This window comes from Dipodomys merriami, unplaced genomic scaffold, assembly GCF_024711535.1.
Source record: "Dipodomys merriami isolate MVZ:Mamm:240054 unplaced genomic scaffold, mDipMer1.0.p SCAF_230, whole genome shotgun sequence".
NCBI lineage: Eukaryota > Metazoa > Chordata > Mammalia > Rodentia > Heteromyidae > Dipodomys > Dipodomys merriami.
This window is the reverse complement of record NW_027203716.1, coordinates 1,052,839-1,066,989: the sequence shown is the minus strand read 5'-3', so window position 1 is coordinate 1,066,989 and position 14,151 is coordinate 1,052,839. Positions and strand designations below refer to the sequence as shown.

The 14,151-nt window shown below is 34.1% G+C and overlaps 1 non-coding gene and 1 pseudogene across 1 annotated transcript; both read left to right on the top strand.

Moving 5' to 3' along the window:
• Window positions 1–519: 519 nt before the first annotated feature.
• Window positions 520–616, top strand: LOC138835220 (U6 spliceosomal RNA; annotated as a pseudogene).
• Window positions 617–4,571: 3,955 nt separating this feature from the next.
• LOC138835222 (U6 spliceosomal RNA) lies at window positions 4,572–4,678 on the top strand. Its single transcript, XR_011374515.1, has one exon. It is a non-coding gene; the product is annotated as a U6 spliceosomal RNA (small nuclear RNA).
• The last annotated feature ends 9,473 nt before the right edge of the window (window positions 4,679–14,151 follow it).

Genomic DNA, 14,151 nt, shown 5'->3' with positions numbered 1-14,151 from the left:
TCACTATAATCCCATGTAATTAAGATTAATTTTGTTCCAGTAAGAAAATCTATGCTGTCAGGGTAAGATATTCTGGTTCGTCTTTCATAAATGGAAGAAAGATAAAGGGTCAGGTAGACATTTGTGCCAATAAGATCTCATTTAGGAATTTTTAAGCTGCAGAACTTTAGAAGTATCTCTTAAGCAAGGCTTACTTTGAATCCATTAGCTCCACAAACTAACTCAGCTGAAAAATAAGTACTTGAAAAGCCATCACCTTTGGACCTAGCTTTAAATTCTTCAAAGTATGATGAAATCTAAAATGAAAAATACTTAAAATACTCATTAACAAAAAAATTGCAAATGTGAGCAATCTACCAAACAATATAAGTTTTTTTTCCAATATACACAGAATTTTAGAGAAGTAATATCAATAGCATTTTTAGGAACAATAAGGTTTCCTAGTTACAAATAGTCAACCAAGGATATATGCCTGTATAAAGATTGCATCATTAGCTACTTAAATTTAGAGGATACTAAATGCTTCAACAGCACGTCTACCCAAATTACAATACAAAGATTAACATGGCACTTGCACAAGGATGATATGAAAATTTGTGTAATATTCCATATTTTTCATTCTTCAGATGCAAGAAATGAAAAACAGTTATTAAAATTGATTACAAAAATACAGTTGTAACGATACATGTAATTCATTGAATTGAAAGTTAGTTTGACATCAGTGTATTAAATCATCACCTTAGAAAAGCCTTTACATAGCATAACCTTTACAAAACATTTGAAATTAGATAACATTTTCATTTTATCCCAAAGAAATAAAATACTATAAGGACCTAGGGAAAAAAAAGGAATCTTAAACTGTTTCTATATGGAATGCTATCTGAAATGACACATTTATTAATGAACCTATATATTATGAAAAAATGTAGAATTAAAAGTATTATATCTAGGAGAGAATGAAATAGATTATGGATATTATACAAAAAGAATACAGATTACATTAAAATATCCTTTTTCAGACAAGAAATAGAAATATCTTTAGTTTCTGTATTACTCATTTCAACAGATAAGTTAAAATTATTTCTGATTATAAAAATCACAAACTCTGCAGACATCATTATTGATGTATACAAACAAATCTTGAATACATTTTGACATCAAAGTCCGGAAATTCACTTGGAAGAATAGCCTGGAATCCATGAATTTTTGAAGTAAGATATTAATGTGGCTTTTTGTGTGAAAATATTTTGTACGGACACAAAGTTGGATTGGCATTTTTGAAATTTAAGAAACTTAACCATACCATTATGACTTAGGAGAAAAATATTTGCAGCCTTCCACAACTTCAAAGAGGTAGTGATACATACTTTTCCTTTTGGCAATATCAAATGCAGCTTCTTCCAAGTTGTTCTTGACCTGGTTTGATATAATATTTCAATAGAAAGAGATCCCGCATACCTTTGTTATTTCTATTCCCAGCAGCAAGATACAAAGTTGTCAAGAGTTCTTAAGTTTGGGCATTGGTATCTGCATCATGATGAAGTAAGAAAGAAGCCACTCTGGTATTATTCCACATATAAGCACTATGCAGGGGTGTCAAGCCATTCACAGTTATTGCATGAACAACTGCCTTGAGCCAACAACTCATGGACAATGTCTAAGTGTCCACTGTAGGCTTCCTGATGAAGAGAGCTATAATCATCATCATCCCTAGTATTCACATGAGTGGCCTTTTTGGAAAGTAGTCCCTGCACTGTAGTAAGCCGATTATTTTCAACAGCCCAATGAAGAAATTTGCTTGGATACTTCTCCATTTTTTCTAGTAAATGATACCATTCCTCACTTTTTCATCTAGTTCCTTGTCTTCATCAGAATTGCCTAACTAGAGACTTTGAGTACCAGTGGGAATGAGGTGTACATGTTTTCCCCAATAGTTCACATTGGTTGAAGTAGTCAGAAAAATCCAGTGAATTTTCTACATCTATTTTTTCACCATGATTTTTTTCTCTTTTTTCATTTTTACTATTTGAAATTATTCTAACTGGAGAGTAGGGAATGGATAGAGAGCAGAAGAAATAAATGCAAAAACAATCTTCACAGAAGCAAATTCTCAGAGCTATTTCATGACTTTGAAAAGGATAAAGTGGCTGAAGTTAGTATAAATTTAGAAGTATGAAAATGGGAGGGGGGACCAAGATGGCAATGGGTCAGTACGGAAACGCCACAGCTTTCCCCAACCAAAAAGAGAGTTCGAGTTCCTAAGCTTAATCTCCCTAAGAGACCGACAAAAACAAAAAGATGAACACCCATAGAAACACAGGAGGTGGAAAATAACAAAAAAGAAAGAGAGAAAAAGAACTTCATAACAGAGAAGTGCGAAGACTGCTCCCCCAATGCTTACTGGTGTCGAACAAGTCCAGCAGGGGCTGCTGGAGTCCCAGAGACAAAGGGGGCTGCCTGCAGATCACCCGCGCAGAAGGACTTAAGAAAGAAAGAAACAAAGAACTTCCACTCCTCTGGTCAAACCACTATTAAATAACCCCATGCTGCTGATCACATGTATGGTGTATATGTGTACACCATTATATGTTACAGACCGTGATAGACAATTTGCTCTAGGAAAGTTAGAATGAGTTTGTGACTTTAAATGAGCATCATCATCCCAAAATACCGTGAAAATTGGGAAACTTTGTAATCACTTAATCACAATAAAAAAACAAAAACACCAAAAAACTACAAGTGGAGCTATGGCTCAAGTGGTAGAGCATGAGCCTTGAGCTGAATTGCTCAGGGACACCTGCCAGGCCTAGAGCTCAAGCACCACACCTGACAAAAAAGAGAGAGAGAGATCTTTCATGTGATTGATTCTAACATATTTATAAAATTATGTCTTTATTGCTTTGTATGTCCCTCCCCTATGGTATAACCCCTGGTTTCACTATATATGAAGTTGGTGTATGTGGAGGGGAAGGGAAAAAAACAAATCCTTAAAACAGAGATACAGGAGGACCCATTTCAACAATGAGATGTACAATACTTTATGTCGAAAAAAGAACTTTACACCTTTGGTTGGGGGGACAGTGGGGAGGACACGAAGGGATGGGAAGGGGAAACAAAGGAGGAGGCTACAATGCTTGATAAGAAATGTGCTCATTATATCTTACCCATGTAATTGTTACTCCTCTGTACAGTATTTCACAATAAAAAGAAGTATAAAAATGACAAAAATATAAAAAGATATTCATATATTTCATTATATAACCCAAAGCAGAAAGCAAATATTGTTTAGATTATTTCTTAAAGCACAGTCTTTCAGGAGCTGGGAAGGTCGCTCAGTGGTAGAGTGTTTGCCTTGCATGCATGAGGTCCTGGGTTTGATTCGTCAGCAACATATAAGAAGAAAAAGACAAAAGTGGTGCAGTGGCTCAAGTGGTAGCACCATCTTTGAGCTGAAAAGCTGAGGGACAGCACTCAGGTTCCAGAGTTCAAGCCCCACAAAAACAAAAACCAAACCAAAAAACTAAACAAAACACAGCTCTCACATTTGTAGCCTCAATTCTGTAAAGACACTGCTTCAGTCTAGGACTAAGATTTTAGGTGTAGACATTGATCAACACTTCTGATTCATATTTCTACTTTAGAAAATTTTAAATCAATATTTTGTTTCTAATTTTTCTCTTTGTACATTCACATGCACCTATAAAAAATGGTGTGGACATCCCAGTAACATTCTCAAAGTACCTCCTGATGATGAGTTATGAAAAGTTGTATTCTATTACAAAAAGGAAAACAATGCTACAAATAAAAAAACTAATAATTAAATATTAATGGTTAATAAAATAAAAACCAAACACCAGTGTTTCCAGTTTTTGAAGTGTTTTACATATTAGATTTTACTATTTACTCATATTCCTGTACATTTAAAACTGACTAAGATTATGATGTTCACAAGAGTTTTGTAGGCTACGAGTAGCCTTCAAAGTTACCCACTAAGGTTACTCTTTCTTTATGGCTCATCTCATCATTTGTATATGGCTTATATCATCATTTGTTCCTCACTAACATGAAAAGGAAGCCCTCAAGTTTTAACCGAAACTGTGTAGTTAAAATCGTAACTCTTCACTGTTTCTTTACACAGATTTTGTAACTTCTCATAGTAAAGTTTCTAAAAACTCTGAAATGTTCATACTTAGTAGTATATGTCTGCTACCATAAATCTTAAATACTTTATGGAAAAGTTTTATGACCTGCCGAACAGTCTTAATTTTGGCATATATAAGCAAATGCCAAATATTAAACATATTTAAAACAATAAAACTTTTAACAAAACTTAGCACTTGCTACAGTGCTCATTATGACAGATGCCATGTATAGAATAATGAATTTCTATCCTTACACATCACTTGAACAACAAATATCTGGAATTATTTTGTTTTTGACATATCTAACTTGACTTTATTCTTAAATGTGTGCTTATTTAAGAAATATATGGTTCTAAAATTTCACGACGTCTTTTGAACTTATTTTTTGTTGAATTATCTACTTTAGAAAAATCAATTCAAAAATGTTCTGTGCTCAGTTTGGCAGCACATACACTAAAATTGGAAAAATATAGAGAAGATTAGCATGACCCCTACGCAAGGATGACATGCAAATTGATGAAGATTTCCACATTATTACAACAACAGATGCTGGAGGGGATGTGGACAGAAGGGAACCTACTCCATTCTTGGTGGGCGTGAAAACTTGTTCAACCACTTGGAAAGAAGTATGGCGGTTCCTCAAAAGATTCCACATAGAGCTCCCCTATGACCCAGCAATCCCACTTTTGGGCATTCACAAAAATGATCAAACAAGACCATACTATAACTACCAGCACAGCTATGTTTATTGTAGCATTATTTACCATAGCTAAGATATGGAACCAACCCCGATGCCCCTCAGTAAATGAATGAATCAAGAAAATTTTTTTTTTGTGTGTGTGTGTGTGTATGTGTGTGTGTGTATGTATATATGTATGTATGTATGTTTCTTTCTATCTACACATACATACATATGTATATATATATTTGTATATATGTATATATATATATTTATATATGTATATTTATATACATAAATATAAATATAGATTGGAATGTGTATATATACATATATACATATATATGTATATAGTATATGTATATGTATATATATACATACATACATATATATATATGTATGTATATATATATATATATATATATATATATATATATATATATATATATATATATATATTGGAATTCTATGCCTCCATCAGAAAGAATGGCATCGCCCAAATTGTTAGGGAATGGAAAGACTTGGAAAAAAAATTATATTTACTGAAGTAAGCCAAGTCCAAAGAAACATATGCCCCAAGGTATCCCTTACTTGCAATAAATAATATAAGCAGAAAACTGGGATAAGCAGAAAAGATCAAAAGCTATATGCATATTACTAGATAAGATGATGTTAAGCTAAATGAACCCCAAGATAAGGACAGAAGTGTTTTTTTTATTCTTTCTTACTGTTGTTACTAACATATTTATCATGTACGATGTGTTTAGTTTTTGTTTTTTATATGGTCCTCCCCCACAGTATAACCCCTGTTTTCACTGGATTTAATGTTGGTGCACCTACATCCTGTATATACACTTCTCTAATTTGGGAAAGGAAAGGGAAAAATCAAAATGCTTAAATAGATATAAAAGTTGAGCCATTGTAACAATGAGATGCACAACACAATATGTTGGGGGGTGTGGGGGTGTGGGGATGAAAAGTGTGCTTGTGGAGGTGGAGGGGAAGGGATGGTAGAGGACAAACAAAGGAGGAGTTAACAGTGCTTGATAAGAAATGCACTCATATCCTTGCTCATGTAACTTTAACCCGGCTATACAGTATTTTTACAATAAAAACATTAAAAAATGTTCTGAGATGGAAAAGTTTATTTTATTTTACCCATATAATATTGTTAACAAAGAAATTAATGGGGGGGAGGATTGGGTGGGGGGCCGGGGGGAGGCTGGGATGGGATGGGAAGGGGAAACAAAGGAGGAGGGTACAATACTTGATAAGAAATGTACTCATTATCTTGCACATGTAATTGTAACCCCTCTGTACAGTATTTTCACAATTAAAACACACACACACACACACACACACACACACACAAACAAAAAAAAAGAAATTAATGGAAAAGACTCACCCAAGGATGTTTAGAGTGTGTGTGTATGTGTGTGTGTGTGTGTGTGTGTGTGTGTGTGTGTGTGTGTGTGTGTGTGTGTTTGTGCATGCCTGCATGTTGGTGTGCTTCAGAGTTTTAACTCAGGGCTTCATGGTCTTGCTAGGCCTTTCCTCTCTAGATTGGTGAGCTACTATATGAGCTACATCTCCATTCCTGGACCTTTGCTAGTTTATTTAAATTTTTGAAAAATAATCTTAGGATTTTTTGCCCTGATTGGCTTCCAACTCTTATCCATAATTCTCAGGGTCCTGAGTAGATATGCAGAATAAACAGGATTACAGGTGTGACCCACCATCACAAGGCTTTCAGAATAATTTTAAAAGTAGAAGAAAATTTACTTCACGGGGGGCATGTTTTATCATTTCCTAATTTTAAAGCATTTTGGAGTGATTATATGTGGATTTATTTCATGTTGGGATTCTTAAAAGAGAGTAAGTGATGATATTTAAAAGTTTTAGTACTTTCTTTTAAAAGGATACTGGAACTGTGGGACAGAAGAAATTTTCCTCTCTTTGGACCTCAATTTATAAGCTCAGCTCTGTGCACGATAACCCAATGTCACCAACACAATCTGTGTTGAAGACAAAATGTGACAGAAAACAATTACTATGGGCAATAATTGCTATGCTATTATTTATTGGACAATATGAATATTGAATTGAGAGTGTAAGAGAATGGAGAGATTTCACCTACCATTTTTGTATTGCTGAAAGGTTTTTGGAAACTTTGACTCATTTCCTTCCTCAATGTGTGTCTTTGGGCCATGCACTTAGTGCCTTTAATTACAATTTTTCTCAACTCTAAAATAGTAATAACATTAGAATCATAGCAAATGTTTTCTTAAGAACTAAGAGACATAAAACTTGTGAAATACTTAACATAACCTACGAATGAACTTTGAGTTTAGCCAGCAGTTTTTTTTAATACTAAACAGAATGTGATATGTATTACAGAAAGCATTAGATGTAGTAAGCCACCAGAAGTAATGTTATCTATTGACTATGCTCTGCTTCCAAGGAAGCCAGGTGGATAACTTCTCATGCTGTAAATCAAACTGCTTATGTCTTGATAGTGCTAAACTATCAGGGTCAGAATAATGAAGGAATTGTAGACTGAGCTGAGGTCCATATGAAAATGTTCAAAACTGATAAAGCCTAAAAGTAACTAAGCAGTATATTGTGTTTTTCATTTAAGTTAAATTGCAAAGAAAGGGAAGACCTAGAAGAATGAATTCTCTTTTTGATAACCTATCATAGGTCCTTAGCAGGATGAACTCTTCCTTCATTCTTGTAGAGGCATCATCAGATGAGAGGAACTCTACTTTTTTGGTTGCTTCTTTCAATTTATTCTTCAGTTTGAAATCTGAACTACATGAGACTGAAAGAAACCAAGGAAAATTAGACACACAGGCTTTGGAAAAAGCAATCAGAGTAAAATAAACTAAATACATAGAGCCTTGTAAAAGGCTTCACTAAATTGAGTTATATAGTCTCAAGCATAAGCAAAAATGGTGTAAGCAATATCATGTTATTGAAAATTGAAAAATGTTAGGTGTTGCTCAATTTTTTCCTTTCTACTACCTGGAATGTATTATTGATTTTGTATAGAGAGATTAAAGATGAGATTAACAAGGAACTTGATTAAAAATCGATAAAACCTCTGAATAGACATGTTTTCCAATATGTCCTGAAAATCACTAGTGGCTTTACAAAGTTGTGTTTAATATCAATTCTATGCTGGCTTAATGCTGTGTGAACAGAAGTCATTAGAGAAATGCAATTCAAAATTACTATGATACTACTACATAACTATTATAACTCTTAAAAATATTCGAAGGAACTTGGTGTGGTGGTAAAGGCTTGTAATTCCAAGCATATGGGAAGTGGAGTAAGAGGATTTGAGCTTAAGGCCAGCCTGGGATACTGCACATAGCAAAAACATGCCTTTAAAAAAAACTTAAAAGGTAATAATGTTGGTGAGAGTGTAGAGAAAAGGAAAATTTCTACACTCTTGGTCAACATACAGGTTAGTATTCTCATTGTAGAAAGTAGTATGCAGTTTTCTAAAGAAATGCAAAGTTGAAATATCATCTGACCCACCAATCATATGATTAGTTCTCTCTGGGTAACTCGTAAATATATCTGTAGTTCACTGTTATTCACATTATTCACAACAGGCAAGATATAAATGAAAGTTATGTGTTCAACTACAGACTAATAAACCAACTGTGGCACATGCACAAATATAATTTTCTGTTTCATCCTTAAAATAGCAAGAGATTTCTCCCATTAGCCACAAATTACAATGACCTAAAAGATGTAATCTAAATGAAGTAAAATGTTGCTTTCTGATCCTTGTAAAACCACACACACACACACACACACACACACACACCAACCTAAGCAACAGAGAAATTTTTCAAAAAGTAAAGCAACTGGAATTGCTGGGGCATTTAGGTCACAATATAGATGACAGTAGATATACAGGATGACCAAGTATAGAGTTGTAATGTCTAACGTGAGGATACAAGGGAAAACACTGGCCTTACATAGGAATGAAGCTAAATATGTAGGAGTTGGTCTTCCTTGTAGGGGTTTCTCTTTTAGGTGTTCTTCCTTCAGTAATGGATGAGATGAACGGAATTCTTTACATATACTTGCCTGTTTGCAGAAATAATAACAAACAATATAGCAATAATGTTTTCTGCTCAACATGGAACAAAATGCCAAATTAATGTACATGAAATTATCCTTGATATAAACTAATCATTACTAATAAGGTTTCTTTAAGTCTGGCTTCACTTGATGTGATTTTTTTCGACGATCTCCTATTTCCTTACAAATGAGGTGGTATCATTCTTTATGATGGAAGCATAGTATTCCATGTGTATGTATCTGTGTATTTGTGTGTGTGTAACATTTTTTTATCCATTCATCTACTGAGGAGCATCTGGATTGATTCCATATCTTAGCTGTGGTAAATAATACTGTGATAAACATAATTGTGCTGGTAGATTTAGTGTGGCCTTGTTTGTGACCACTTGGGTAAATATAAATGCCCAGATGTGGGATTACTGGGTAATAGGGGATCATGATTATGTACATCATGGATAATCTAAGTAGATGAGCAGAATAGGTCAATTGCTATGTACATATGACCATAAAAGATGATTCCAAGTGAAATGAACTCTAACACATGTTCTTCATTGTTGTTGTTCAAATGTACTACGTGATTTCTTTTTAACTTTTTGTTTTTTCCCCACTTATGACAGACACTATATTTGATTTTGATACGCTGAGTAGTGTAAATATGTTGAGCTGAACTAGGCAAGGGAAAGGGAAAAAACAAAATGTTGAGACAAAGGAAAAAGGGGGAACCTACGTTAACAGCGATACTCACAAGACAATATGTAGGAAATGTTCTTGGTGTGGGCATTGGGAGGGAAGAGGGAGAAAAATGGGGGACGGGGTAACAATTTAGAAAAGAAATAAATCTATTATCATACTTACATAAGTATAACCCTACTTTAAATTACCTTGACAATAACATATAAATAAAAATAAAATAAAATATTCGAGAGCAGCAATACAGGAGATGGGAGTGGGGGAAATACTGTACTATACAAAGAAAACTACAACAGCTGTGGAGAACAGGAATTTTACTTCATCATAGGAAGTAATAAACTGGCGTACAGATTTTCAGCCTCATGTCAATCACTAAAAAGGGAAAACAAAATGCACAATCAGCAAACCAATAAAATAGAAAACTAAACAATTAAGGTGGAGAGATGACTTGGACGAAGAGAAACAAATGACACAACTAGGAAACAAATAAGAAGCTGGTAAGTTTTAAAAATATTACCCATAATTCTAATAAATGTTTTTGCATCACAATGTGTTAGAACTATACTTCAAATCACAATTTAATAGTATATAATTTTAATAATAGGTTACTCATTATTGATTTCTTAATATTGAATGCTTAATATATAATTTTAATTTCAGCAGCTATAGAAAAGAAGAAAGTGAAGCTAATTTTAATGATATATTTCATGAATTGTACAATTGAGAAGCATTAGGACCTAAATAATATATATTATTGTTTCATTTCTGTGAATTAATGTAGCACTCATCTTAACGTCAAATAATAGATTATTGCACATGACACTTGGTTTTAGGTGGAAGGGTTCAGCACTGTGGTACTGTGGTACAGTACACGAGAGTATGACTCCTCTCATCTAGCTTAAATGGTGGAAATTTGATTTCTATATGCATGTTAAATACGTGTCTAGGTGATATCTATTAAATTATATACATGAGGAGTATTTCAGATGATACTTAAAATTCATATTCATTAATTAAATTTTTATTATTTTACAAAATAAACATTTATGGAGACTGAATTTCTGAGTAGATGATGGGTTATGTGTGCCAGATTATACATATTGAGGCTTATTTTATATTCCTGACATTGTTTCTACAGTTGGATTTAATTTTCCATAAGGGGTTAAGTGTATTTGTTGGATATATGAAAGTAAACTGAATGTTTATTCCATTAATCCTTTGCAACTTGTCTAATCCCAATATTAATTATCCATGTGCTTGAAGTAATGAAAATAACAACAGATAAAAGCAACAGATATGAATCAGTCTTAGTAGACATGCATTTTCACCTTTATTTTGATAGTTTATCCTCTTTTACACTACAGAATATTATTGGGAAAATGTGCTCCAGGCTGACCACAATTGCAGAATATTATGGTTTGATCTATCATAAGAAGAGGAAGAAAGGGGAACATTCCTTCCAAAATGCTCCTCCCAGGGATGTGATCAGTTTTAATGTGGTAAGTTGGAAATGAACATTTTTCACAGTCAACCTTGAAAAGCCATCTTGATAGACTATTTCTGCTAGTGATTACAGAGGATTATTCATGGATTTGCAAGTATGCCAGATTGCCTCATTTTGAGAAAGATAAAACAGGAATTTAGCCAGCTGTTTTTGTATCTTTAGGAGAATAACACATTGACTGTTGGCCAGGGTATCACTGGGGCCCAGAGAAGCTAATACATTGAATAGTAATCCCAGACCTCTAAAAACAAAACAAAACAAACAAACAAAAAACTTCAGTGAGCACAGCCAGTCAGGGCTGCTATCACAGCCTACATTAAATCAGGCAAAAAACAGAAGCTGAAAGTCATTTAGCTGATAACTAATATATTTCTTATGAGGCAGACTGAAATGAGAGTCCCAAGAGGGGCTCAGAAAGACTGATTAGAGAGATTAAAATTGGTAATACAAAGATTGGAAAATAGAATTCCTTGTAGAACAAATGAATCATAGAATGCCTGTGTGTGTACGGACAAGACAGCAGACCAAATTCCAGAAATGCACATTTTCTTAGAGGTCAGCTTAATGAAATATCAATGGAACTCTTTGAATTCTTAAATATTTGACCACATGTGGAAGAAGGCCAATTGCTGAAGAGAAAGAAAAGTCATCACTCTGTTAGGAGGTCCAATGAAGTAATCAAGCACAGATTTGTAATAAAAAGAGAAAACAATTATTCCAAATGAGGGTTTCATTTGTTTTGATGTAAGTGTTCTTGATTTAGGTGATAGAAATTACCATACAATTGATCCAGTCTCACAACTGAGTTGATATTGACTGCAGTATTCCCACATGAAGGAAAAGAGAAAATTTACAAATGTCTGATGAAATGAGTTGAGGATGAAGTGTTTTAATAGTGATAGCTGAGGTTTAGACATTGGTGAAGAGATGAGTTTTCTTTTATTAACCCCCATCCCATTTTTAGCCTGATGACAGTGGATCACAGCTGTAATCCTAGCTACTCAGGAAACTGAGATCTGAGGACTGCTGTTGAAAGCCAGCCTGGGCAAGAAAGTCCCTGAGACACTTATCTCCATTAAACCACCAGAAAACCCAAAGTGGCACTGAGGTTCAAGAGGTACAGCCCTCACCTTGAGTTGAAGAGCTCAGGAACAGTGCCCAAGCCCAGACTTTAAGCCCCTGGACCAACAACAATAAAAACAAATCTCCCTTTTCTTGGACTGCCTACATCTTTTCCTAACATTCAAAAAAGCCATTTTATCACCCACTACATTTAAGTCCTATCCTAGCTGCTGCAAATAGGATGATTTGGTATGTTATGTCAAAAGTTTGATATTTGAGGAAACAAATACTAGCAGTGGTAACTTTGCTTCCCGTCCTTGAATTCTGAGCCTGGGCCCTGAACATGGTTATGCTGGTAGCTTTAATGTGAGGTTGGTTGTTATTTATTGGATTACTGCCCATGAGAGGAATTAATGGGTCATAAGAGAGATCTTTGTTTAGTCTTTTGAAGAAACTCCGTACTGCATTCCAGATAGGTTAAAAAGTTTAATTCCCCAACAGTGTAATAGAGTTCCCATTTGGCTACATCCACGCCAGCATTAGCTATTTTTAGTTTTCCTGATAGTGGCCATTCTAAGTGGGACGAAGTAGAATCTGTCTTGTTTACTTGTACATTTTTTGGCACCTTCTAACTACCATAAATGAATGAATCTATGAAACCTGTATTGCTCTGAGTCTTCATTCCTTTCTCTTTGTAATTTTCCCAAGCCTTTCATTTTCCTTAAGACTGGTGAAAAGTCATCCTTTCTGATGGGTGAATAGAATTCCATTGTGTGTGGGGGGTGTGTGTAAGTGTGTGTGTGTGTGTGTGTGTGTGTGTGTGTGTAAGATGACAATAGGCACATGAGTTCCTTTCTAAGCCTTTTGTTTCAACTGTAATTTTGTAATTCCATATTAAATTTGGATTGCTTTCTCTACTGCATTGAAGAATATTGTTGGGATTTTGATAGGTATTGCATTGTCAATTGTTTGGGGGCAGTATTGCAGTTTTCACAATGTTAATTCTTCCAACAAGGAGCATTGAAAGTCTTTCAATTTCCTTGAATCTCTTTCAATTTCCTTTTTTGGAATTTTAAAGTTTTCACAGTAGAGGTCCTTCACATTTTTAGTTAAATTAATTCCTACTTTTATTGTTGTTGTTTTGTTTTGTTTAGATTTGATTTGATTTTGAGGCTAATACATATGAGGTGGGTTTTTTTTGGATTTCAGCCTGTTTCTTCCCATTGTTGGTAACACAGAAAAAGTACTGATTCTTGTGGGTTTTATACCCTGCTACATTGCTGAAGGTAAGCATCACCTTTACTAACTTGAGGTAGGAAGCTATAGGGTCCTTTAAATACAGGATCATTTCATCTGTGAAAAGTGATAGTTTTACTTCTTCTCTATTTAAATTCCCTTTATGTTTTTCTCTTACCTATAGCCCTTCTAGAAAGTCCACTATGATTTTGAAGAATAATAGAGAGAGTAGACATCCTTTTCTCATCCCTGATTTTAATATCTTCATGCTTCTACCATTAGGTACATGCTTATTATCTCTTTTTCATATACATACTTTATATTATATTGAGGAATTTTCCATGCGTTCCTAGCTTCTCAGACATTTTAATCATAAAGTGCTATTTGAGCTTGTTAAAAGCTATTTCTACATCACAATAGACGATCACGTGGTTCTTGTCCCTGCATCTGCTGATGGTGTGCATTATGTTTATTGACAAGTATATTGAATCCAATTGTATCCTAGGATGCATACTGTTTTATCATAGCATATGATTTTTTGATAGTTGCTGAAATTGGTTGGTGAGAATTTTATTAAAAACTTTTGCATCAATGCTTATCAAAGTGCTTGGTTCATAGTTATCTTTCTTTGATGAGTCCCTATCTGATATGAGGAAGAGTCTAATTCTACCTTCATTGAATGTTTTTGATAATTCCATTTCCTTTCTATTCCATTGAAGAGTTAGATCTGAGTATTGTAA